At 33.4% G+C, this 24,981-nt stretch overlaps 1 pseudogene; it reads right to left on the bottom strand.

The window, feature by feature from the left end:
- Positions 1-1,418: 1,418 nt before the first annotated feature.
- LOC111407356 lies at positions 1,419-20,170 on the bottom strand (annotated as a pseudogene).
- Between the last annotated feature and the right edge of the window lie 4,811 nt (positions 20,171-24,981).

Here is a 24,981-nt window from a genome sequence, read left to right as displayed (position 1 = left end):
ATATTGTTCATCTTTTCTTTTGTATTCACGGAACGTGAGAATCAGATAATTAATCAAAATTATCTAATTTCAAAAGAAGTACTTGAATAATTAATTATGCAAATCGGGGTAAATAAAATTGAAAAATAACGTTTTATTAGTTAGTTCCCTTCCTTCAATCAACTTTCTTGTTCCTTTTGCTATATATTGTAAGGGGAAGAAACTTTACAATTCTTTACTGTCAGTCTCTAATTCAAATAAAGTAAAAATATGATAAGTTAACAACAATCCTGCTATAGTACTCGAATTTTTTTGATAGAGGGGATGACCGACTCTCACAATGACGGGGCCCACTTTTTTTTTGGGTTTTTTTTTTACTCACACAGGACCCACAACATGAGAGAGAGTCAACCATTCTCTAAGGTAATAAAAGATTAGCTCATTAGAGTTATCTTCCTACAAAATGATTTTACCTATCCAATCCCTAAGTCAAGTTCATTCACAAACCACAATTTTTGTCTTTGACACCACCAAATGCCAAACCCACACTCAATGCTTTCCGACTATAGAAAGAATAGAAATTATAAGCAATTATAGCCACATATAAACTGACCCACCCCACAAAATCTGGGTTTTATGGCTCTTCTGCTGGGTTGAAAACTTGAAACATCAGCAGCCAATAGGGTTTCCAACTTGATGAGGGGCCTTCATTGCTGGGTATCCAACCAGCACCAGAATAGAAAATTGCACTTGATAATATCCAATAATTGATTTATTCAAATAAATAAAAAATAGCTTTGACAAGTCATTTTTAAGCTAAGCTTCCACCATTTTTTGTACCCTTGAATGCAAAGCAATGGAGCCCTGCACAATCATGATACTCTTGTAAAGACAAACAAATTTCAGCTTCTGTAATCCAATTTGTAAAAGTTTTGGTTTGATCAATCAGCACCACCAAGAACTACAAACCACACCTGCTTCATTCTAGTTTACCCTTCTCGTAAAGTATGAAGGCTGCTGCTTCTTATCATGCAGGTTCTGCTAACTGAAAAAATTAAGTAAAAGTAACCCCAAAGACTTGTTACATCCTAACGGGTAATTTTTTATTTATTTTTTATTTTTTTAACCGTGGGCATTCGAATCAGCTTACGCACACCTCAACTAATCCCAAGAGGCCCTGAAGTTTACAACCAGATACTCTCTTCAATGGTCTGAAGGGGGATTCGAACCATTAGGGAGCAAACCACTACTGAGCTACCCCTCAGAATTTCTAATAGGAAAATTTTAAAACCTAAATATATTGTTCGATCTAGTCTAATACTACACACCAAATATGCACGTATAAATAACCTTATGCAACAAATTGAACACATTTTTCGGTGAAACATGGTTAACCAAAAGCATTTACATGTGTAATTGTAAATGCTAAATTCAAGTTATCGTTTTAAACTCTCACCTGCATCCACAAAGTTTTGTGCCATTGATACAAGTTTACATAGTATACTTTTTAAAGATTTACACAAGAATAAATAAAATGGACTTCAACAAGCATATAGTGGACTTCAAGGACAAAATAAGCCTTGAGGAGCTTACTACATCATACACAAATTCAACTTGCTAATAGTTTAGGATTTGATACAACATTTGTCCATCTTGATTGATAGTTTCTATTTATTTCCCCGATGAATCACCAGATCTCAACTCTTTTTCGAGCTCATCAAATTCCCAGTCATTAATTTCTTCTGCAGAGTAATCCCTGTTTGACTTACCAAATTCAGACTCCAGCTTTGCCAATTCAGCGTCAGGGTCAAGCACCTGCTCAGACTTGTTACTGGGTTGCTCATGGTGCTTGATTTTCCCGGCTTCTGGTGCCTCTGCAGCTAGTTCCAAGGAGTGTACAACACTTTCCTCCAGCTTCTCACCAGATGATGTATCTGCCCGTGGAGGGGGGTTCTCGATTTCTAGATTTGGTCTCTCTATAGATTCAAATTCCTCTCTTATCTTAGCAATTTTGTCGAATAGCTCTTTAACCTTTGGATCATCTTTACTGAATGAACTCAAGCCAATAATAAAATTTTAGGTAAGTTTGATGCCAGTCTCGGTACTATTACTAATAGAAAAATATGCAAGTTCAGATAAGCAAACCTGGAGACCGATCCTTGTTGAGCATAGAACTGATCTCTCATGTTGTCCACTACGCTGAAAGTCGTTACGATCTGTACAGAAAATACATGACAATCTCATTTTCTTTTATTTAAACATGCCACAGCCAGTGTCCTTATAGGGAGCAAGTCAAACTTAATATTATGAAAAATTAGCAGCAAAACAACTAAAATAAGTGATTGACTACATTTATCTCCATGAGGTGATGGGGTAAACAGAGGGGCATTAATTTGGCTAAATAATTAGGGACAGCTCCTCAGCACATCAACATGCGGAAAACTTTACACACCTTATGAACTATATTGCAAGAGAAAAGTGAACTCAAATCCAGTTAGCACAAGGTAAATGTTTTTACCTTAGCTTCATAGTTGAGGTATTCCTCCTCAAGACTTTTCCTTGGGTTCAGTATTTTGGAATAATCATTTTCCATGTTAGCAGCCAGTGCTGACCTGTAATACAATTTTTAAATTTCAAGTGTTCTACCGAAGTAGAAACATTTAAACAATGCAACAAAAAGAAATACCCTTCGGTTAAACTCTTCAAATTCTCCACGTATTTTTCAATGCGATCAATACAGGGAGGGTCTCAACTCATTCTGCATCATATTTTTTTTGACAAGAAAAGGTAATCATAAATGAGAGAGTTTACGAGGTCAATCATACGAATTAGAAGAGAGATTCTATGTATAGAAAATGTCATTCTGACGGGGACATCAAATAAGCACCTCATAGGCCGAAAGTAGTTGAATAACCAAATTTAAAAAGTAGCCTTCATGTGTCTGCAATTCATCACTTGAAAAATACAAAGCTGTAAATTAGCTACAAAGTAAGCTTTGAATATCTCAATAACTTGGAAAAATCTGATTCACCTTATAAGCATAAAAAGTGAAATTATGAAACAAAAGTAGCAGAAGTTCAAATGAATATTCAAATCTAGGAAGAGAAACTATGCTCAAGGGTATAACTTTAAAGTTTATTAACATACTTGGTTTCCTTCTCTTTTGTGTCTGTATGAGAACACTGAAGAGACCAAGTATCTTCCAGAAAATTTATCCAAGTACTTAGAACATCTGCTTCTGCTCGGCTTGATTTAATGGATTTTGATAGCTCTTCTTCCTATAAAGTTGTACAGACAGGGTATGGAAAAAAAAAAAGTTAAGAAACATATATAACCAGCAAGTAATATTTAGTAGAAACTTAGTAATGCAGGGAAAAAATAAATAACTAATGAAAAACTTGAGCAAACCCTAGTTTTTAAATGGGCAACAATCTGATCATTAGCTTCATAGAATTGGTCTCTTTCTTCCCTCATATTGTGAAGACGGGCTTGAGCAGCAGTCAAGGAGATAGTCACCTAAATAATAATTTCCCATTGAATGCAATCATGGGTTAGGCAAAATTGAAACATGTTACTGAAAATAAATTTAAAAATCTAAAGCATTCATGCTTGGAGATGACAATAATCATTGCCAACAATTTCAAATGCAAATCATTTCACAAGTTTCTCTCAATTTGCAGAAGTCAGAAGCGACAAAGATCCTAGCAGTATCACCATTTGTAAAAAATATATTTTTGTACTAACCTGTTTGCTAAAGCTAGTGTTAGAACCGTTAACTGACAAGCTCTTATGTATACTTCATTAACACCTCAACCCCACCACCCACCACCCTCACAGGAGGGAAATGCCAGCTCGCCGAAAGAATAGGCAACAATATGTAGTTCTTCTAAGAAACTACTTCTAAACCAGAGATATCAACTTGTAAATGCAGAAAGAAACAGAAACAAAGTGAGCTCATTGTTCTTGTCTGGACCAATTCATTGAAAATAAGCTAACTACTCTGAAGTGTCATTGATTCTCATTCAGCTAATATCTTTCTGTTCGTCAAGCTAAGCACATGTCAGTGACATTCGCCATATTTAGATATTGCATAGATGTTCTCATACTTTTTTTATGTTGACGAAGCTCTCACCACCATTTTATGGAAATATCCAAACTTTAAGGTTCGAGGAGTTAATGATTCCATCTTTAAAATCACTTGTAAATCAAATGAATAAGTGCTTCATCATAAGGTATGCAAATGTTACTAATCCCAGAGTGCTTTGCATTAACTTTAGTGCAGTACACTTAATGCACAAAAGAAGCGCCTTTGCGAGCGCACAAGCATATTAGAGAATAAAATGTCATCTGTGAGAACATATGCTTGGGAAATTTTTTCCCAAGTGTTCTATATTTTATTTAGCTCAGATGATAGTACCTTCTTAAGTTCAGCTTCTAGCTCATCTCTTTGTTTCTCAAGACCTGAAATCTCAGCTGCTAGTTCCTGGAAAAAGAATGATTTTGAGACAGTATTGCATTTGCTCGCACTAAATAGTGGCAAATTAAAAACTGCTCCTAATCATGGATACTCGCACTTGCTGACAATAAAGCATATTAGAACATCATAAATATAAATAGAATCATGCTATCTAGTACCAATGGTGCTAGAACACCAATATGTTGCATGTAGGTGATAGGTCTAATTAAATGTGTTGTTATGAGATTCAATTAATTGGATCTATCATGTGTTGTCGCCTAAACCGATGCTTAGCACAAGTGGTAATGAATAGCATTACTCATATAAATATGAAACAAAATCAACTATTTGTGTTAATTAAAGAGTCAACGGAATCAAAGAGTTATTGTTTAAGTCTTAGTTCAAGTTAAGCCAATGTTTGATCCCATTCTTCCAAAAACTCATTTTTTTAAAATTCATTTTCAACCATACATTATCCAATAAAATAATTTTACGGGTAAATTTAAAATTCTTCCTTATTTTTTAACCACACGTTCTCCAACAAAACACTATTCTAAAATACATTTTGACCAAAAAATGGGACTCAAACAAGGACTAATTATGTTTTGAAACTTGCGAGGTCAAGGAAGTGTGTTTTAATTGATCATGTTACAAATACATCATTTTTTGATAGAAAAATCTTATAGACAACACGTGGCGCTAAATTATTGGAAGATGGGAAATAAGAAGAAAAACAGTCCACTTACAATTCGCCACAAGTTCTGTTAAATTTTTTCTGTACTTATGACTTTATTAGTTTTAATTTCTCTTGTTAAATTATTACGCATTTAATTGATGTCTAGGAACTCTAAGAGTCATCTCCCTAGAAGTCATTGTTAGGCATAAAAGAGTCTAAAGGCGAAACTTGAATTTAATTCAATATATAGGATTTTATAATATCTTAGATTCTGCTGTATACTAGTTCACTCATTTTACACACCCCAAAAATGGTCTTTACATGTGTATCTTAGAATCTAAAATCAAAGACACGTACTTTGTTTTAGTTTTTCTGAATTCATCTGCCTATGAAGCCAAAAATAGCAAATTATGAGAGAAAATACCTTTTCTGTTTCACCAACTTCGCTTGCTCTGCTCACACGGAACTTTAATGCCTCTTCTTTCTGAGCTCTACAAAAATTAAGGAAATAGATAAAATAAAACATAAAAAAATCACCATTCTTAATAAGCACCACTGTCGATGAGCAGGCAACGAAGGTTGAAGTCACATAAAACTTCAAATGACAGATGCCTTCCAAAGAAAGTGAATGAATATAAGGAGATTGAAGGGTCTTAAGAAATTGAATCCATGTAGATTAAAAATAAAAATAAAAATCAAATCATTATAAACATCTAATTCTTTGACTCAAATTAACGAAAGGAGGTTGACTTACATAATTTTTTTCATATACAGTTTAATACCTGTTATCTGAGACGCGCTTCTCGGCTTTTGAGGAGGAGCTCAAAAGAGATTCTGACAAGACTTTCAACTTATCAACCTGTTTATGTTAAAAAGGAAAATTTAGAAATAAAGACATCAAAGCTATTAAGAATAATGTGAAAATTCTGAGAATACATCCCCTACTAATTACGCTCTGTGCAGGAAGTCAAAGGTTATATCAAATTAACAAGAAGGTGACACTGCAAATATGGAACAGTCATTTGCTAATGGATGCAAAAGAAATAAAAAATCATTACAAAAAATAAAATGAAGAACAGAAAGTAAAATGGAGTGTAAGTTACAGAGTCCTGTATCCAAAGTATAATGCTGTACTCCAACACCGTTAAATACACATTCACTGTAAAAAAGTTGCCATAATAAATATCTGATGGGACATGAAACTGAAGGACACTCCAATAAGAGTCTTAACTGTGCACGTTAGAGTTTTAGTGCTGCCAGAAGAGGGACACGTCCATTGATTAAGACAATACATGAAGTGGGAGTAATATACCTTTTGCGCATGAATTTCGGCTGTGTCTCCATATTTAATAGTTTTTTTCTTCAGTAGAAACCCCTCTAACTTGGAACAAACTCGGACATGTGCAAGTGCTTCTTTGAGAGCCTAATAGAAAAATGAAATTATTAGACTATGAATGTCCAATCCTAATAATTCCATAGAATACGTTGCAGAAGATTGACCAAGAACTTCTAATTCTTTAGAATAAACTATTTAAAAGATTACTAAAACTCCGGCATAGCCTTGCGATTAAGTGTTGTTTATTTATAATTTGGCATTAAATAATGCTATCGCACAACCAGTCAAACTGAGCCTGAAACCAAGAACAAAATTGTCAAAAGGCCAGACTTTACATTCAGAAACTGTGCCCATGGTTTTAAAAATGACTTAAAATATCATGTGAAGAATCCAATTCATCATTCTTTCCCTTGCTTCATAGGGTCAAGCACCGTTCTAGTTGTGAACAGAACTTTGCAGTTGTCAATAGTCATCCTGCTAGGGAAACAGACTGACTGAATTGCTTCAAAATAGAAAGAAAGTTCAACAGTTCCATTATGAATCATATTTCGGCTTATGCTGAGAGTAAGATATCTTCTATGTTGGTCAATGGTCATAAGAGAAACCCACTTCTCCTTCATATCATCATTTTCTAATCCAAATCTTATCATTCTAAATTATGCTTCATCTCTTTACGATGCAGGGATTTCCTTGATGTGGGGGAAAAGTTAATCCAATGCAGATCGTTCTAAACAAGAACTAGAGGGTACATAAAGACTAGGTTCAATCCTTTAGTAGGGGATCACTAATATTCTACATGCATATCCAGAGTTCAAACTCAGTTCATAAACAAGCATGACAATATCTTAACAATTCTACGACGGCCGCTAATTTTAAGGAAAAAGAATATGAATTACTTGATATGAGGTGTTATAGCTTAAATTGAAATTAGAGGTTAAAATAGTAATTGTGGGCCAAATAGCATGGAAACCATATTTATCCCAATTTCTGAGAACACAGATATACAGATCATACCATTTTCTTTTTCTGAGAAATGAAACAGACAATAGCTGTGATGCTCGAACTTGAGTACTAGTATCGGGTACGTATTTAAATATCAGATATTTTATTTTCTAAAATGTACAATAAGGGGACATGGCTAAAAGAGTCTAAATTTCGGACACGGCTATGTAAGTACGTCTTTTGTACGCCTAAGTTTCAGTTTTTTTACTAACCCAAGATATCATCTTCAATAGATCAAAATCAATTACTCACAAAGAAGAAAATGAGTATTGAATAAGAGGTTAAGAAGAATAAAATAAAATTTTGGAGCTTAGTTTTCAATTACATGAAGTTAATTACTAAATGTTATATAAAATAGAAATGGTGCAATTTGGACTTAGTGGAGCATTAAATAGCGCTATATGAAACTCATTTTCATTTTATACAAATAAAATCCTAAATCACCAATACATAAAGGGAAAATTAGGGGGAAAAAAGGAAGAAAAGGGAAAGAAAAAAGAAGGAAAAACCTAGCACCATTACCTTTCTCCACCCTCTTGAAAGCGGCGCCATATTTATAGAGAGCAAAAAGGGGAAAGAAAAGGAAAAGGGAAAACAACGAAGAAGAAGCAAAAAGGGCAAAGTGTCCAGTTGAAACTTGGAAGATCCGACATATATTCCATATCCACACCCATGTCGGATACAACACGGGTACTCCGATCATTTCGAAGAGTCCAAACATCAGAGGACAATAGAAAGTACAGTGTAAGCACAATAAAAGTAACCATATTTGGAACAATTAAGGAGCATGCAAGGTGTCATCAGTAAATTCAAGGGAGAAAACCAAAATTAGAAGAAACAGGAATGAATGCTTATCGATAAGACAATGAACAACTTCCTATAATTATATTATGCAGGAAACGATTTACTGCAGACATCATAAACTCATCACAAATAAAAATACACAATAATAATAATAATAATAATAATAATAATAATAATAATAATAATAATAATAATAATAATAATAATAATAATAATAATAATAAAAGAAAAATGGGTGGGAAAAGGCAGGTTTACCTCCAATGTTGGAATTGCATTATCTTGAATGTTTGTTTCATGACCATCCCCAGCATGATTATTTGATGATTTCAGTTCATCAAGTTTTTTCTTCAATTTGGAAACCTCAGAATCAATTCTGTGCAGAGAATATAGATAACAAAAAAAGTAAGAAACTTGACTTGGGCAAGCAGAAGTATTACCCTTTTTGTCCCCTGACAAGTGCAAAATTTATGGACCTATCAATTGGTATTAATGGGGAGAGTGATGCTCTTATATTTAGAATACATCCTTGCACATGTTAGTCAGATACATTGCAGAGAAGATCAAGCAGCAGTATTTCTCAACACACAAAAATAGACATTTATCTACTAACAGGAATCATTAACTCCACGAACAAGCAATATTTATTAATTCCATTTACAAAACTCTTAGAAATATACGATCTACTTCAAAAAAATTATTAACATAATAATCCCTTTAATTACATGAAGTAAAATGATCTGGATCTGTAAGTTTGATGTGACAAAACGCCTTCCTAAAACTCATGAGAAATAAAATACACTCATCATTTGCAGTAGAAAGTCATCCATCAAATCCGATACCAATGGGGTCGTTCGGGGGGAGAATTACCCACTTATCAGGGAATTGGGTCGGGTATGGGTCGCCCCAACCTGTTTATCTTATTTAATTTTTTTATAAAAAATTCAATACTTTAAATAGAAAAACTCCACAAAATTTAATTAATTCTAATAGAAGATGACAACAAAAATTATCTAAGGAATATGATAAGCAATAAAAACGTTAGTTTACCAAATATATTCAAATAATTTAACTTTTAAAAATAAATTAATTATTTAAAAATTTAATAACTATATTATTGTCTCATTTGAATGAATGAGGTCAATAAAGTGAATTACTAAAACTATAAAAAAAATAAAATTAAATGAATACGTAAACAAGGCAACAGCCTAGCCCCTGACCCATCCTGCCTTAAATGGGTAACGGGGCGGGGCCGATTTGCCCCGTTGCCAACCCTAAATGTCACAAATGCAACCCAGTTCTGGTAAGAATGGCAAGGTTGTACTTGTAATGACCTCACAATGTTAAACCTTAGGCACATTCTTCATGAGCAAAAAAAGCTCGTGCTTGGGAAAATGAGTAATTCTCTTGTAATACATCAAATATTTTAATTAGCCCCAGATGATATCCACTAAAATGAGTTTTTTGGGGAAAATTAGTTTTGAAATAGTGATTTTTCGAAGAATGTGATTAAAATATAAGAAAAAGTTTTGAGTTTACGTGTAAAATATTTTATGCGTGAATGTGTGGTTGAAAATGAGTTTGAGAAAATAAGAGTTTTGATTTAATGGATGTCAAACAGGGGCTTAATTTAGGGATCCAACAACAGTGTCCCTAAATTAAAATCATACCAAATGGTCCAAATCTGTCATATAGGTCAAGGATACACGATGCAGAAAAAGTGGAAGAAAACTGGATGCTTATGAATACCTCCGAATATCAGCATTGACTTTCAACCCTGTGATGGCTCCTTCTGCAAAGTGAAGCAATTCCTCACGCTTCACCTGCTCAATGTATACTTCATTTGTCAGCTACACAACCTAACCTAAGATTTCAAATGATAATAAAGGCAACTCCAAGGCATAGAAAATGCTAGCAGAGAACACATTTTGAAATGCACCCAACCATGTGTATCACCCTTCAACCAATGGACAACAGTAAAAATAAGTTTGCCAACACTAGATCCACCTAAACTGTTAGACCCACCAAGGTTCTAAATAATGCGTGTTTCTCACTTTCATAGTAGTCAGAATCACTAACTGCAGCATTCATAGATTGCCCCTCATGTTAAAGTTATCTGAACATATACAATCAAACATGGACACACCGCACATTACCCCCACCCTTTCTCCTGATCTCTTTTTCCCTTGGGGTGCATGCAAACATGAAAAGTTGGAATACAATTCAATCAGTAATAGAGAAAGCCCACAGTTTTCTAGCTTTATTGCCAACAACTTCATGGCATTGATTTCATCATCACAAATTACCAGTGGAACCCACAAAAGGGTAAATATGGTTTCCATAATGTGCATTTGTTTGTTACACTGTACAAAAAAAGTTTGAAAACTCACCAACACTTCATCTTCATAGCTTGAAAAAACTTTCGCAAGATCCTGTATACCGCTAACTATTGCATTGTGCACTTCCTTTCCTCCCATGAGACACATACTGCAGGTGCATAATAACAGTAGAGAGATCAAGAAGGATAGTATTTCACCCATGTACCAGTCCAAAACAGAATATTGCAAAGCTGTGACAAAAAGAATCATTAAGATAAGATAGAGAGACAGATCACCCAAACAGTTCAAGGAGCAGAGCAACTTCATCTTCATTTGGTGCTTCAAGGATCTGAACAAAAGGAAAGAGTTAAACTCAAAACTAAAAATAAAATAAAATAAATAAATAGCAACTATACAAAATGATTGCGTTCAACATTTCCTAAGAGGTACCATCACCCAATTGTGACAAGTTCGGTAACAATTTCATTATAATCCATAGAGGAATTGATTAGAACATACGTCCGAAAGATATTGTAGGTCTTGACCATCCAGAACAGAAATAATAAGTAAGAAGCACGGATTCAGATACGTAAATCGCATACGATACGATTCGAGTACGTCAATACATCTTTTTAACATAACTTAATAAATATGGATTTGTGTATGTGTGTGTGTGTAGTAATTTTCATAAATTAAAATATAAAATTTGGCAAAATTTCATAGTTATAAAAAAAAATTAAAACAAAAGTCTGACAATAAAAATAAGTGTAAATTTCAAATATTTAATTATGTATTATTTCCAATAATAAATATAAATTGTGTAGTTGTCTATTATCTTAAAACTCATTTACTTTCTTTGAAATTGTTAATTAATAAATATTTTCTGTTTTCAATAATTATTGATGATAACAACAGTTACCTATTAAGTAAAAAAAAAAAAAAAAAAAAACTGTCATCTATTGTCAATAATAATATAATGAGTTTATAAGAGTAAAAACAATAAAAAATTTCCTCTTCACTACTAAGGTGTACAATACATTTAAAAAATTTTAAAAATGTAAATAATTAAAAAAACACGTATCACATATGAATCAAATAGTCTCCAAGCACATTCAAGCTTGGCTACGTATCAAATACAGGTACGCAAGAAGTTTACAAGTATTCGTGCTTCTTAGTAGAAATATATCGAATAATAATTATATAATAAAGTAAATCCAAGTAATTGTGATCATCATCTAAAGTTAAACTTAATTATCCAGGGCAAGTTGTTAATGCTGCAACATATTCATAAAAATGTCTCTGAAGACAATAGATGAAACCCCAGCATCAATGCATGAATGGCGCATAACCCAATTTTAGAAGGAACAAATGCTAAAATATAGCACTTAGAAATTATTACAACTAAATTTGCATACCATGCATATGGCTATGCCCTCCAAAGCCTGACTGTACAGAAAGACATCAGTAAAAGTCATGGGTTCACCACCCATATCAGAATCATAATACAGCACCTATCAATTGAAACAGAAGGTTAGGCGAAGTGACTTGATTGATATAGATTTGTCACAAACTTGTGACATACATCATAAAGCTGGAACCAGCAAACATACAGTGAATTCTTACAACATAAAGGTTAATCATGATTAAGCACCCTAGCCCAAAGTAAACAAAAGATTAAATCTATCAAAACAAAGATCTCTCAAATGAAAATACGTCCTATTTAAGAAAGCCGCTCATTTTCATCACAGTAAGGGAGTTCAGATCGAGCCATGAGATATGTGATACACCAACAAAAACCTTTGCACTGCAAACGTTAGCAGGTGCACCATCGCTAAAATAATAACCCAATTTCCCCACTTCTTACAGATAACTAGTCATATATCTAAAAACATAATTAATCCTCAATTATTATCAACACAAGTACCTCGAAGGTAAATCAAGATAACTGCAAAAAGGCACAGGTCTGTTCATCCCGGTTTTTCCCCGTTTTCGAATAAAATGGTTTATAGAAATTCTGGCTCTTTAAACCAAACGAACATACACACAAAAGTTCAAATTTTGGAACAATGAAAACTTCAATTTTAGTGGGGATGACTGCAAGACTAAATAAATGATTAAAGTCTACTCAGTCATTCAAAAACTACTCGAATGGAAAAATGCAGAAAGAAGTAATATGTGGCTAACATTATTCATAAATTAAAGTTTTCGAAGTGAGGAGTGAAATAATTTGAAGACCAACTAATTCCAGGCAGCCAGATCACCCTAGATCCTGGGTTGTGAAGATCATTCACAGAGGAAAACCTAGCCTTCTTTAACCCTAACTAGATGTTCATGAATGTCAGAACTGAAAACAGGTTTGCAGTATAGTATATAGAAGTTAAAAGCATCCCGAATCTCGTCGTTTAGCAATGCAAACCTTTGGCAATTTCCAGTGTCAAGTAAAGTTGTCCCACCCAAATTCCTCAACTAGAAATGGAGATGCAAAAATTTTTAGTTCCCATAACCACACTGCGAATTTCATGTGGTAATAAATTCCATTTTGCCTATTACGATTTCCAAAAGAATAATGGTACTTGACAAGGATCTCAATATTTGGTATTCATGGACCTTCTTAAACAAGACTACAAAAATTGTACAAAGCCTCCAAGTTGACCCCTCTCAAAGGTCTTTTCCTGACCTACCCATCCATGATCGTCTACAGACTTATTCACTCAATCCATGACCTATAATGTTGGCCATTTAGAGAATACAAGGTCCGTTTTGGTTAGCCATTTTGCCAGCTTCTTCTAGATGACTGATGTTGTTTCAGTTTGTTATGGGGTTCAGTTATCCTGCATTTGTGTGGATTGCACATCTAATAGCCATAGTACACAAAGCTCGAGAAGTAGAAAACTCGAAATGAAGATAAACCTTTTTGGAATAACCAGCCAAAAAAAAAAACCAGAATAAAATAAATAAATAAATAAAAATGCAGAAAGCACAGCTCTGGAATTATTGAACTGACCATATATTGTTTTCTTGGACTCTTTTGATCTTCGGGGAGCTGATGCTGCTCAATGTTCTTGTCTTTGTCTTTGTCTTCGGAGGATATCTGAGATAATTTTTCAACTTCTTTAAGTAAGGCAGGTTTACCTCCAATGTTGGAATTGCATTATCTTGAATGTTTGTTTCATGACCATCCCCAGCATGATTATTTGATGATTTCAGTTCATCAAGTTTTTTCTTCAATTTGGAAACCTCAGAATCAATTCTGTGCAGAGAATATAGATAACAAAAAAAGTAAGAAACTTGACTTGGGCAAGCAGAAGTATTACCCTTTTTGTCCCCTGACAAGTGCAAAATTTATGGACCTATCAATTGGTATTAATGGGGAGAGTGATGCTCTTATATTTAGAATACATCCTTGCACATGTTAGTCAGATACATTGCAGAGAAGATCAAGCAGCAGTATTTCTCAACACACAAAAATAGACATTTATCTACTAACAGGAATCATTAACTCCACGAACAAGCAATATTTATTAATTCCATTTACAAAACTCTTAGAAATATACGATCTACTTCAAAAAAAATTATTAACATAATAATCCCTTTAATTACATGAAGTAAAATGATCTGGATCTGTAAGTTTGATGTGACAAAACGCCTTCCTAAAACTCATGAGAAATAAAATACACTCATCATTTGCAGTAGAAAGTCATCCATCAAATCCGATACCAATGGGGTCGTTCGGGGGGAGAATTACCCACTTATCAGGGAATTGGGTCGGGTATGGGTCGCCCCAACCTGTTTATCTTATTTAATTTTTTTATAAAAAATTCAATACTTTAAATAGAAAAACTCCACAAAATTTAATTAATTCTAATAGAAGATGACAACAAAAATTATCTAAGGAATATGATAAGCAATAAAAACGTTAGTTTACCAAATATATTCAAATAATTTAACTTTTAAAAATAAATTAATTATTTAAAAATTTAATAACTATATTATTGTCTCATTTGAATGAATGAGGTCAATAAAGTGAATTACTAAAACTATAAAAAAAATAAAATTAAATGAATACGTAAACAAGGCAACAGCCTAGCCCCTGACCCATCCTGCCTTAAATGGGTAACGGGGCGGGGCCGATTTGCCCCGTTGCCAACCCTAAATGTCACAAATGCAACCCAGTTCTGGTAAGAATGGCAAGGTTGTACTTGTAATGACCTCACAATGTTAAACCTTAGGCACATTCTTCATGAGCAAAAAAAGCTCGTGCTTGGGAAAATGAGTAATTCTCTTGTAATACATCAAATATTTTAATTAGCCCCAGATGATATCCACTAAAATGAGTTTTTTGGGGAAAATTAGTTTTGAAATAGTGATTTTTCGAAGAATGTGATTAAAATATAAGAAAAAGTTTTGAGTTTACGTGTAAAATATTTTATGCGTGAATGTGTGGTTGAAAATGAGTTTGAGAAAATAAGAGTTTTGATTTAATGGATGTCAAACAGGGGCTTAATTTAGGGATCCAACAACAGTGTCCCTAAATTAAAATCATACCAAATGGTCCAAATCTGTCATATAGGTCAAGGATACACGATGCAGAAAAAGTGGAAGAAAACTGGATGCTGATGAATACCTCCGAATATCAGCATTGACTTTCAACCCTGTGATGGCTCCTTCTGCAAAGTGAAGCAATTCCTCACGCTTCACCTGCTCAATGTATACTTCATTTGTCAGCTACACAACCTAACCTAAGATTTCAAATGATAATAAAGGCAACTCCAAGGCATAGAAAATGCTAGCAGAGAACACATTTTGAAATGCACCCAACCATGTGTATCACCCTTCAACCAATGGACAACAGTAAAAATAAGTTTGCCAACACTAGATCCACCTAAACTGTTAGACCCACCAAGGTTCTAAATAATGCGTGTTTCTCACTTTCATAGTAGTCAGAATCACTAACTGCAGCATTCATAGATTGCCCCTCATGTTAAAGTTATCTGAACATATACAATCAAACATGGACACACCGCACATTACCCCCACCCTTTCTCCTGATCTCTTTTTCCCTTGGGGTGCATGCAAACATGAAAAGTTGGAATACAATTCAATCAGTAATAGAGAAAGCCCACAGTTTTCTAGCTTTATTGCCAACAACTTCATGGCATTGATTTCATCATCACAAATTACCAGTGGAACCCACAAAAGGGTAAATATGGTTTCCATAATGTGCATTTGTTTGTTACACTGTACAAAAAAAGTTTGAAAACTCACCAACACTTCATCTTCATAGCTTGAAAAAACTTTCGCAAGATCCTGTATACCGCTAACTATTGCATTGTGCACTTCCTTTCCTCCCATGAGACACATACTGCAGGTGCATAATAACAGTAGAGAGATCAAGAAGGATAGTATTTCACCCATGTACCAGTCCAAAACAGAATATTGCAAAGCTGTGACAAAAAGAATCATTAAGATAAGATAGAGAGACAGATCACCCAAACAGTTCAAGGAGCAGAGCAACTTCATCTTCATTTGGTGCTTCAAGGATCTGAACAAAAGGAAAGAGTTAAACTCAAAACTAAAAATAAAATAAAATAAATAAATAGCAACTATACAAAATGATTGCGTTCAACATTTCCTAAGAGGTACCATCACCCAATTGTGACAAGTTCGGTAACAATTTCATTATAATCCATAGAGGAATTGATTAGAACATACGTCCGAAAGATATTGTAGGTCTTGACCATCCAGAACAGAAATAATAAGTAAGAAGCACGGATTCAGATACGTAAATCGCATACGATACGATTCGAGTACGTCAATACATCTTTTTAACATAACTTAATAAATATGGATTTGTGTATGTGTGTGTGTGTAGTAATTTTCATAAATTAAAATATAAAATTTGGCAAAATTTCATAGTTATAAAAAAAATTAAAACAAAAGTCTGACAATAAAAATAAGTGTAAATTTCAAATATTTAATTATGTATTATTTCCAATAATAAATATAAATTGTGTAGTTGTCTATTATCTTAAAACTCATTTACTTTCTTTGAAATTGTTAATTAATAAATATTTTCTGTTTTCAATAATTATTGATGATAACAACAGTTACCTATTAAGTAAAAAAAAAAAAAAAAAAAAACTGTCATCTATTGTCAATAATAATATAATGAGTTTATAAGAGTAAAAACAATAAAAAATTTCCTCTTCACTACTAAGGTGTACAATACATTTAAAAAATTTTAAAAATGTAAATAATTAAAAAAACACGTATCACATATGAATCAAATAGTCTCCAAGCACATTCAAGCTTGGCTACGTATCAAATACAGGTACGCAAGAAGTTTACAAGTATTCGTGCTTCTTAGTAGAAATATATCGAATAATAATTATATAATAAAGTAAATCCAAGTAATTGTGATCATCATCTAAAGTTAAACTTAATTATCCAGGGCAAGTTGTTAATGCTGCAACATATTCATAAAAATGTCTCTGAAGACAATAGATGAAACCCCAGCATCAATGCATGAATGGCGCATAACCCAATTTTAGAAGGAACAAATGCTAAAATATAGCACTTAGAAATTATTACAACTAAATTTGCATACCATGCATATGGCTATGCCCTCCAAAGCCTGACTGTACAGAAAGACATCAGTAAAAGTCATGGGTTCACCACCCATATCAGAATCATAATACAGCACCTATCAATTGAAACAGAAGGTTAGGCGAAGTGACTTGATTGATATAGATTTGTCACAAACTTGTGACATACATCATAAAGCTGGAACCAGCAAACATACAGTGAATTCTTACAACATAAAGGTTAATCATGATTAAGCACCCTAGCCCAAAGTAAACAAAAGATTAAATCTATCAAAACAAAGATCTCTCAAATGAAAATACGTCCTATTTAAGAAAGCCGCTCATTTTCATCACAGTAAGGGAGTTCAGATCGAGCCATGAGATATGTGATACACCAACAAAAACCTTTGCACTGCAAACGTTAGCAGGTGCACCATCGCTAAAATAATAACCCAATTTCCCCACTTCTTACAGATAACTAATCATATATCTAAAAACATAATTAATCCTCAATTATTATCAACACAAGTACCTCGAAGGTAAATCAAGATAACTGCAAAAAGGCACAGGTCTGTTCATCCCGGTTTTTCCCCGTTTTCGAATAAAATGGTTTATAGAAATTCTGGCTCTTTAAACCAAACGAACATACACACAAAAGTTCAAATTTTGGAAATAATCAATGAAAACTTCAATTTTAGTGGGGATGACTGCAAGACTAAATAAATGATTAAAGTCTACTCAGTCATTCAAAAACTACTCGAATGGAAAAATGCAGAAAGAAGTAATATGTGGCTAACATTATTCATAAATTAAAGTTTTCGAAGTGAGGAGTGAAATAATTTGAAGACCAACTAATTCCAGGCAGCCAGATCACCCTAGATCCTGGGTTGTGAAGATCATTCACAGAGGAAAACCTAGCCTTCTTTAACCCTAACTAGATGTTCATGAATGTCAGAACTGAAAACAGGTTTGCAGTATAGTATATAGAAGTTAAAAGCATCCCGAATCTCGTCGTTTAGCAATGCAAACCTTTGGCAATTTCCAGTGTCAAGTAAAGTTGTCCCACCCAAATTCCTCAACTAGAAATGGAGATGCAAAAATTTTTAGTTCCCATAACCACACTGCGAATTTCATGTGGTAATAAATTCCATTTTGCCTATTACGATTTCCAAAAGAATAATGGTACTTGACAAGGATCTCAATATTTGGTATTCATGGACCTTCTTAAACAAGACTACAAAAATTGTACAAAGCCTCCAAGTTGACCCCTCTCAAAGGTCTTTTCCTGACCTACCCATCCATGATCGTCTACAGACTTATTCACTCAATCCATGACCTATAATGTTGGCCATTTAGAGAATACAAGGTCCGTTTTGGTTAGCCATTTTGCCAGCTTCTTCTAGATGACTGATGTTGTTTCAGTTTGTTATGGGGTTCAGTTATCCTGCATTTGTGGGGCTTATGATCAGAATATTATGCACTTTGGTCTAATATAGAAACCACCTATTTATGCAGTCAAACCCCAGAGGCCTTGGCACCTTGGTGTGGATTGCACATCTAATAGCCATAGTACACAAAGCTCGAGAAGTAGAAAACTCGAAATGAAGATAAACCTTTTTGGAATAACCAGCCAAAAAAAAAAACCAGAATAAAATAAATAAATAAATAAAAATGCAGAAAGCACAGCTCTGGAATTATTGAACTGACCATATATTGTTTTCTTGGACTCTTTTGATCTTCGGGGAGCTGATGCTGCTCAATGTTCTTGTCTTTGTCTTTGTCTTCGGAGGATATCTGAGATAATTTTTCAACTTCTTTAAGTGCAGTTAACCATCTTCTCATCAACTCAAGTCTCTCAGGTCCTCTGCAAGAAACAGAAGCTTCTTCCAACCGTTTTACAGTCTGCTTGAAGCTTTTGAAATTCCGACCGCCCTAATATGAGCATGTGGCAATTGAAAATGAACAAAATTACCTGGTAAATGAGCTTAAACACATGCAAAATAATGTAACTTAATTTTCAATCTAATGCACAATTAAAGTAAGCTTATGCAACACAAAATGTGATCTCTCGTGTTTGTAGTGGATATCATGCTCTCTATTCTTCGTGTTATCCTTCCAAGATTAATAAAAGTATTGCTTTAATATAATCAGCAAGTAGTATGAAAAATATCCATCATCCGGCGAGAAAGAAAACGCCAAATATAATTTTCTTTTCCCCCAGATGTCAGCAAGAGTGCTTCACTTTAAAATAGACTATAATCTACAGAAGCAATCAAATAGGAACCGTCTAAGAACAAAAACCACATAGTAGTAAGCTAAGGAACCGAATAATTACAAAGAAGCATATTTTCTTTCTTCCATTTTTCGGTTGTGTGTGTTGGGGAAGGGGGAGGGGGTTAGGGGCGCGGTGGAATACAAAGGCAACAAATTTCTGAACATATCCAATCAATTACTCCAGATCAATTAATTTACCCTTCATCTCCTACATAACTTTTCCAATTTGAAAAGCAAAACATGATATTGGAAACCTGAGTTGGTAATAGATAACAAAGAACTTACAATGCGATCTTGGAAGATCTTAGCGCCCTCAGCGACGGCTTGACCGGCTTGATGGACGACTGAGTCAGCATAGTTCTTGACGGTGCGTGTGAGGTTGTTCTTATTCCCCACCTCCACCGCCTTATTCACCGCTGATCGCAGCCACGACATTTCTTCACTTCTTAAATTACTACTAATAATTCTTCCTTCTGATTTTGAAACACAGTCAAACGAGAATCTACTTTGCGACAGTCGAGTATATAATAGGGTGTTTCCAAAAAGAATCTTGCAATCAATCGCTGGGAATTTCTTTGGGCTTCTTGAATGGATTCGAAAAAGATTTAGGATTTAATTCAGAGTTTTTCCTGAGAAATTTTGTAATTGATTTATGCAAAAATCAAAATAAAACTATTTTTTCCATTTTCACCGTACTGTATCCCTTACCCCAAGTTGCACTTTAGTATTCTTATTCACGTGACAAGACACACAACTCTAGGGTGTGTTTCCTAGGACAATTTCATTTTTTATTTTGTATTTGTTTAGAGTGATAAAGAGAATTTGAAAAAAGGATAGTTTTTAGAGAAAATGATGTTATTGAGTGAATTATCTTACGTGATGATTTGTTATTAGAGGCATTACGTGCACCACAATTTTTAGTGTTTTCGTTATCTACTTAAATAGTCTTAAGTAAAATTATATGATTAGGATTTTAATATACATTTTAATAAAATAAATTATTATTCGACCACCACAAACATAAACCTTTTTTTAATAATTGCAAGTCTTCTGCCTCATGCTATATAATTAGAGTCCGGATTTCATTTCTAAACAACACTTAACAGATTCTTATTGAAAATTGAGAAAAAACAAACATAAAAACTCTGTTACCACATCAGTCTTTTTTTGCCCTGTTTATTTTTCTTGTTTGTTCAGCATTATTCTTTTCTTTTTGATAGACCTCACGAATCTGTTTTTGACTATGAATTTGTAATTCTCAAAACCAATGCTTGATTAAAATTTTCGACAATATCGAAAAAAAATACCTAATTTAAGGTTTTTGAAGCTTAAACAGATTGATGTTTTCCAGCAATATCGGAAAACAGTTTATTGATTTGTGAATTCGTAATTCGCAAAACCCATGTGTAGTAAAAATTTTGAAGCTTTTTGATCTGTCTATATTTATCTATATTGCTGGAAATTTTTATCAATTCAGAAGTTTTTTTATTTTATTTAATTGAGGGAATATTCCAGGCTGATGGTTCTTTTTCCAAGGTGTCCATCCCAGACATTTCAACTGTGTTTGCTGCAGCAACAATTGGCTGGCTAATTAATTGTCTTTTCATAAAAAGGAAAATGTCAAGTATGAAGGTGACTGAAGTTTTGAATTTAGTTGTCCAGAAACCATCTCTTCCTAAGCTTCTGCGAGTCATTCTCGCCCGTTTACATTCATTGTCACCGTCCGACTGATTAGGGGAGTTCTCGGTTCCCTTCTTGTCTTTTTGCATTTAATTTCTATATTGTGGTACATTGAGGACAATGCAGGTGTTAGGTTTGGGGATGATTTTGTCTTCATCGATTATATGTAGTTTATTGCTTATTGCATGATTGTCGTGTGTTTAAAAAAAAAAAAAAAAACTTCTCCTACTGCTTTTGTGTGTTTTTGTGGGTTGGATGACCTAGCTGACAATGATGCATACATTGGAATTGTGTAATTAACTAAGAACCATGGAAAAATTATATATTGAGTTGATTGACACTTGTTTATATGAAACTTGATTTTTATTGAGCACTACATTCACGTTTTACATTATGAGTTGATGACTTGGTCCATATTAGGAGAAAGTTGAACATAGTTGGTGCAAACCTGAAACAATACGAATACATATGCCCATAAAAACTTCTTTTAGGAGAGTTTGAAAATAATTGAACTAGTGTAGGGGAACACTGAGATAAGTAAGGATTCTGTATGTGAAATTATTATGTTGATTATCTAGAGCCAACAAGATGAAACGAGGCGAATATCTCAAGTTAGGGGGTCGGTTTTGAGAATAGGTATTTAATAAGGGGTCCTGCACTAATCTTGGCAATTAAAAAGAAGTAAAAAATAAAATCTCTTCGGAGCCTTTTTTACTTGAGCAATTGAGCTTGCAAGGGTCTTTAAAACCTAGTGCCTTATGGTCATCTAACTTGGGAGTCATTGGCTAAAAGTTCACTATAGGGATCACTAAATCGCTTAATAGAGTGAAGTTAAAAAACATATATATGGTGAAAAAAGTAGAATAAACAAGTGCATGAAGCAAAAGATGCGTCAAATGCCAAGATTAAGCCCCAAACACTTGTTTTAGAGACTTATACATTTGACAACGGGTTAATAGCTCAATTGAGTCTTTAAGGCTGAAGTGATAAAAAATAAGAAATTCCTTATTTGTTGAGATGTTAACCCGTACTAGCTAAAATCGATTCGAACGAGAGAGGGTGAAAATTAGAATCAGCTAAAAGTCAAATTTAGTGTATACATTGGGAAAGTGAATAAAAAGCATGAGTTTGAGGTGTGTGTATCTCACAAGTGAGGCAAGAAAATAATTGACTACTACAGGTTGGGAATCAAACCAATTATGAGCTCGTGATGTCTACATGAATATTTGCACACACACTTTAAGTTTCGCATTGTATAAGTAGAAATTAATTTCAGTTGTGTAATTTGGACATTGTTAGAAGTAATGATACAAATATCCAATCCTGAGACTAACGGCATACCATCTAACCAAAGTTAAATTGGGTTGGGCTATAGTTTGTTTGATGACAAACAAATGTTCAAGTTTGAGAATATTTGTAAATGTATTTTATACACTTATTTAAATCATTAAATTTATTATTTGTTGACAAATTGGATGAAATATGGCTTAATCCCATGTATTTATTGTTGTAGGTAAGAATTGATGAAAGATGTGAGAGTAAGGAAAATAAGAAGGAAAAAAGACTCAATTGCATCAAATACAAAGTTTGGGGACTAAATTGTAATAATTCAAAAGTTGAGTTGGATTGCAAGACGATGATTTGAGAATACCAAAAGTCAATTGGAATTGAAGAGAAGTCAGCGGGACGAGAAATTTTGAAAAATTATCAAAACACACACTTGAGAAAAATTGGTCCCCAAAAATTGAATCATGCGTACACATCGGCTTGCAAGACTTACGTACACAAGGGTGAAAAATTGCACTTCAAAGACCAAGTCATCTGAATTATGCGTACACATCAAATGAACCATGCATACACATGGTTCAAATCCAAAAAAAATTATTTTTTCCTTATTTTGTTTCGGAAACTCTTGGTATGTAATTTTTTGGCACCATATTTTTACCAAAAGGCGGCCAAAACATAAAGACCTAATTTTTATCATATTGAAAACCAACTTTAGAGAGATAGAGAGATGATTCATTGAAGAACGAAGAATTCATTGCCTGGATCCAAATTTGAAGGCATAAATTGAATAATTCCAAATTTCCTTCATATTTTAATGATTCAGATGATGACTTTCTTTTATTTTCTTTGTAATTCTTATATTAATATGCTAGGCTGATTTTCTTTGTACTGGATGGATGACAAAACTGTTTGATTCTTACTTTTTAATTCAAGACTTCGTGTTTTTATCTTAATTCTTACGTTCTGATTCCATTAATATACATATTTACATGGTTTTAATGTTTACATACCGTTAGGACAATAAGTTGCTTATTCGTATTGTTGGAAAATTTACGGTGGTAGAACACTGTTATTGGAACATGCAGGCAATAAATATTAGGAATAATATTTATGATGTGTGCGATCATGTGCGAAAAACCTAAATGTCAATGCATATTTGCCATATGAATTTGGACTAAGAATATAACTGTCTCGTGATAACCATATGTTTATTATATTTTGAGAAAAAATAATAAATAAAACTAGAACTATCGATCGTCACAATTGCATAAATTAAAATAATTATTACTGGTTGAGAATTAGAACTAAGAATTAATCAATGGCATCGAAAATCCAATACATTCACTCATTTGATTTTTAAACCAAACTTTCATCGATTTTACACGTTTTAGTTACAAAACTTAATTAACTATTCATCAATCGTCTTTTGGTTACGAACATGAATTTAAATATATCAAATATACTAGAATTGAACTTTATTCTCTGTGGGACGATAACTGTCTTATTACGATTATTACTTGTACAACGAACCCGTACACTTGTAAGATTTTGACGAATAAATTAATTGAAATTATATTTGAATTGGAGTGTGATTATAATATGAAGTAATAAATAAATTTTGTGGTGGTAATATAATTTCCATTCACCAAATTGCACCATCTTATTCTTATTCACGTGACATCACACACAACCTTAAGGTGTGTTTGCTAGAATACTTTCATTATTTATTTATTTGCATGATGAAGAGAATTTGAAAAAAGAATAGTTTTTAGAAAGAAATAGTGTTATTCATAGTGAGCGAGTGCGGTAATAATCCCATTTAACAATTTGTTAATTATTACAGAAGATTAATACTTCAAATAACAAGCAAATACGTCAAGTAACAACCTGTCACATAAGGATGACTATTGCATGACTATGAATAGTATTATTTTAATCGATGCGCATATATAAATTTGCTACTTGTAATAAAATAGAAAAAATAACTTGTTAATTAGATAACCCTTCCTTCATGTGCTCAGTAGCAGCCTAGCAGGTATTTATCATTCCGTCGACGTGTCTGGTGCCATGGAGCACACGATATTTCCTCATAAAGTTGGTTAAATGTCTCTATTTCTTAATCAAATTACTTATATGGAAAATTGCAGTTTTTATTTTCAATATTTCCATAGTGCTGTGGATTTATCCCTCCGTACCTTTGAATTGTTGGTTCCACTCATCCCCTAACATTTCAGAAATTCGTAGAAGTCATCCCAGATGACAAATAATGTTAGTTTTGACCATCTAACAGATGACTTTCATGTGAGTTGCCGAAAATGGGAAACTCACTAAATATTAGAAGCTTTTATCCTAAGAAAAGACGTTTTGTTTGTCATTCAAATAAATCGATCCTTATTTTGTCATGTGTCCATTCGTAAACCCCTCGTTGCAAAATCTTGCCGCTCCTTAATATCCCTTCAAGGCAGTTGGGTTTACACTAAGATTAAATTGTACATGATCCTCGTAAATATGTTTCAACTTCTGCGAAATTTTTCTTTCATCAAGAAAAATGAATGAATTACGTGGCGACAATGATCGAAGAACCGTTA

This window comes from Olea europaea, chromosome 13 (assembly GCF_002742605.1).
Source record: "Olea europaea var. sylvestris chromosome 13, O_europaea_v1, whole genome shotgun sequence".
Classification (NCBI taxonomy): Eukaryota; Viridiplantae; Streptophyta; class Magnoliopsida; order Lamiales; family Oleaceae; genus Olea; species Olea europaea.
Note: the sequence above shows the minus strand (reverse complement) of the source record. Positions and strands in the feature narration are given on the sequence as shown.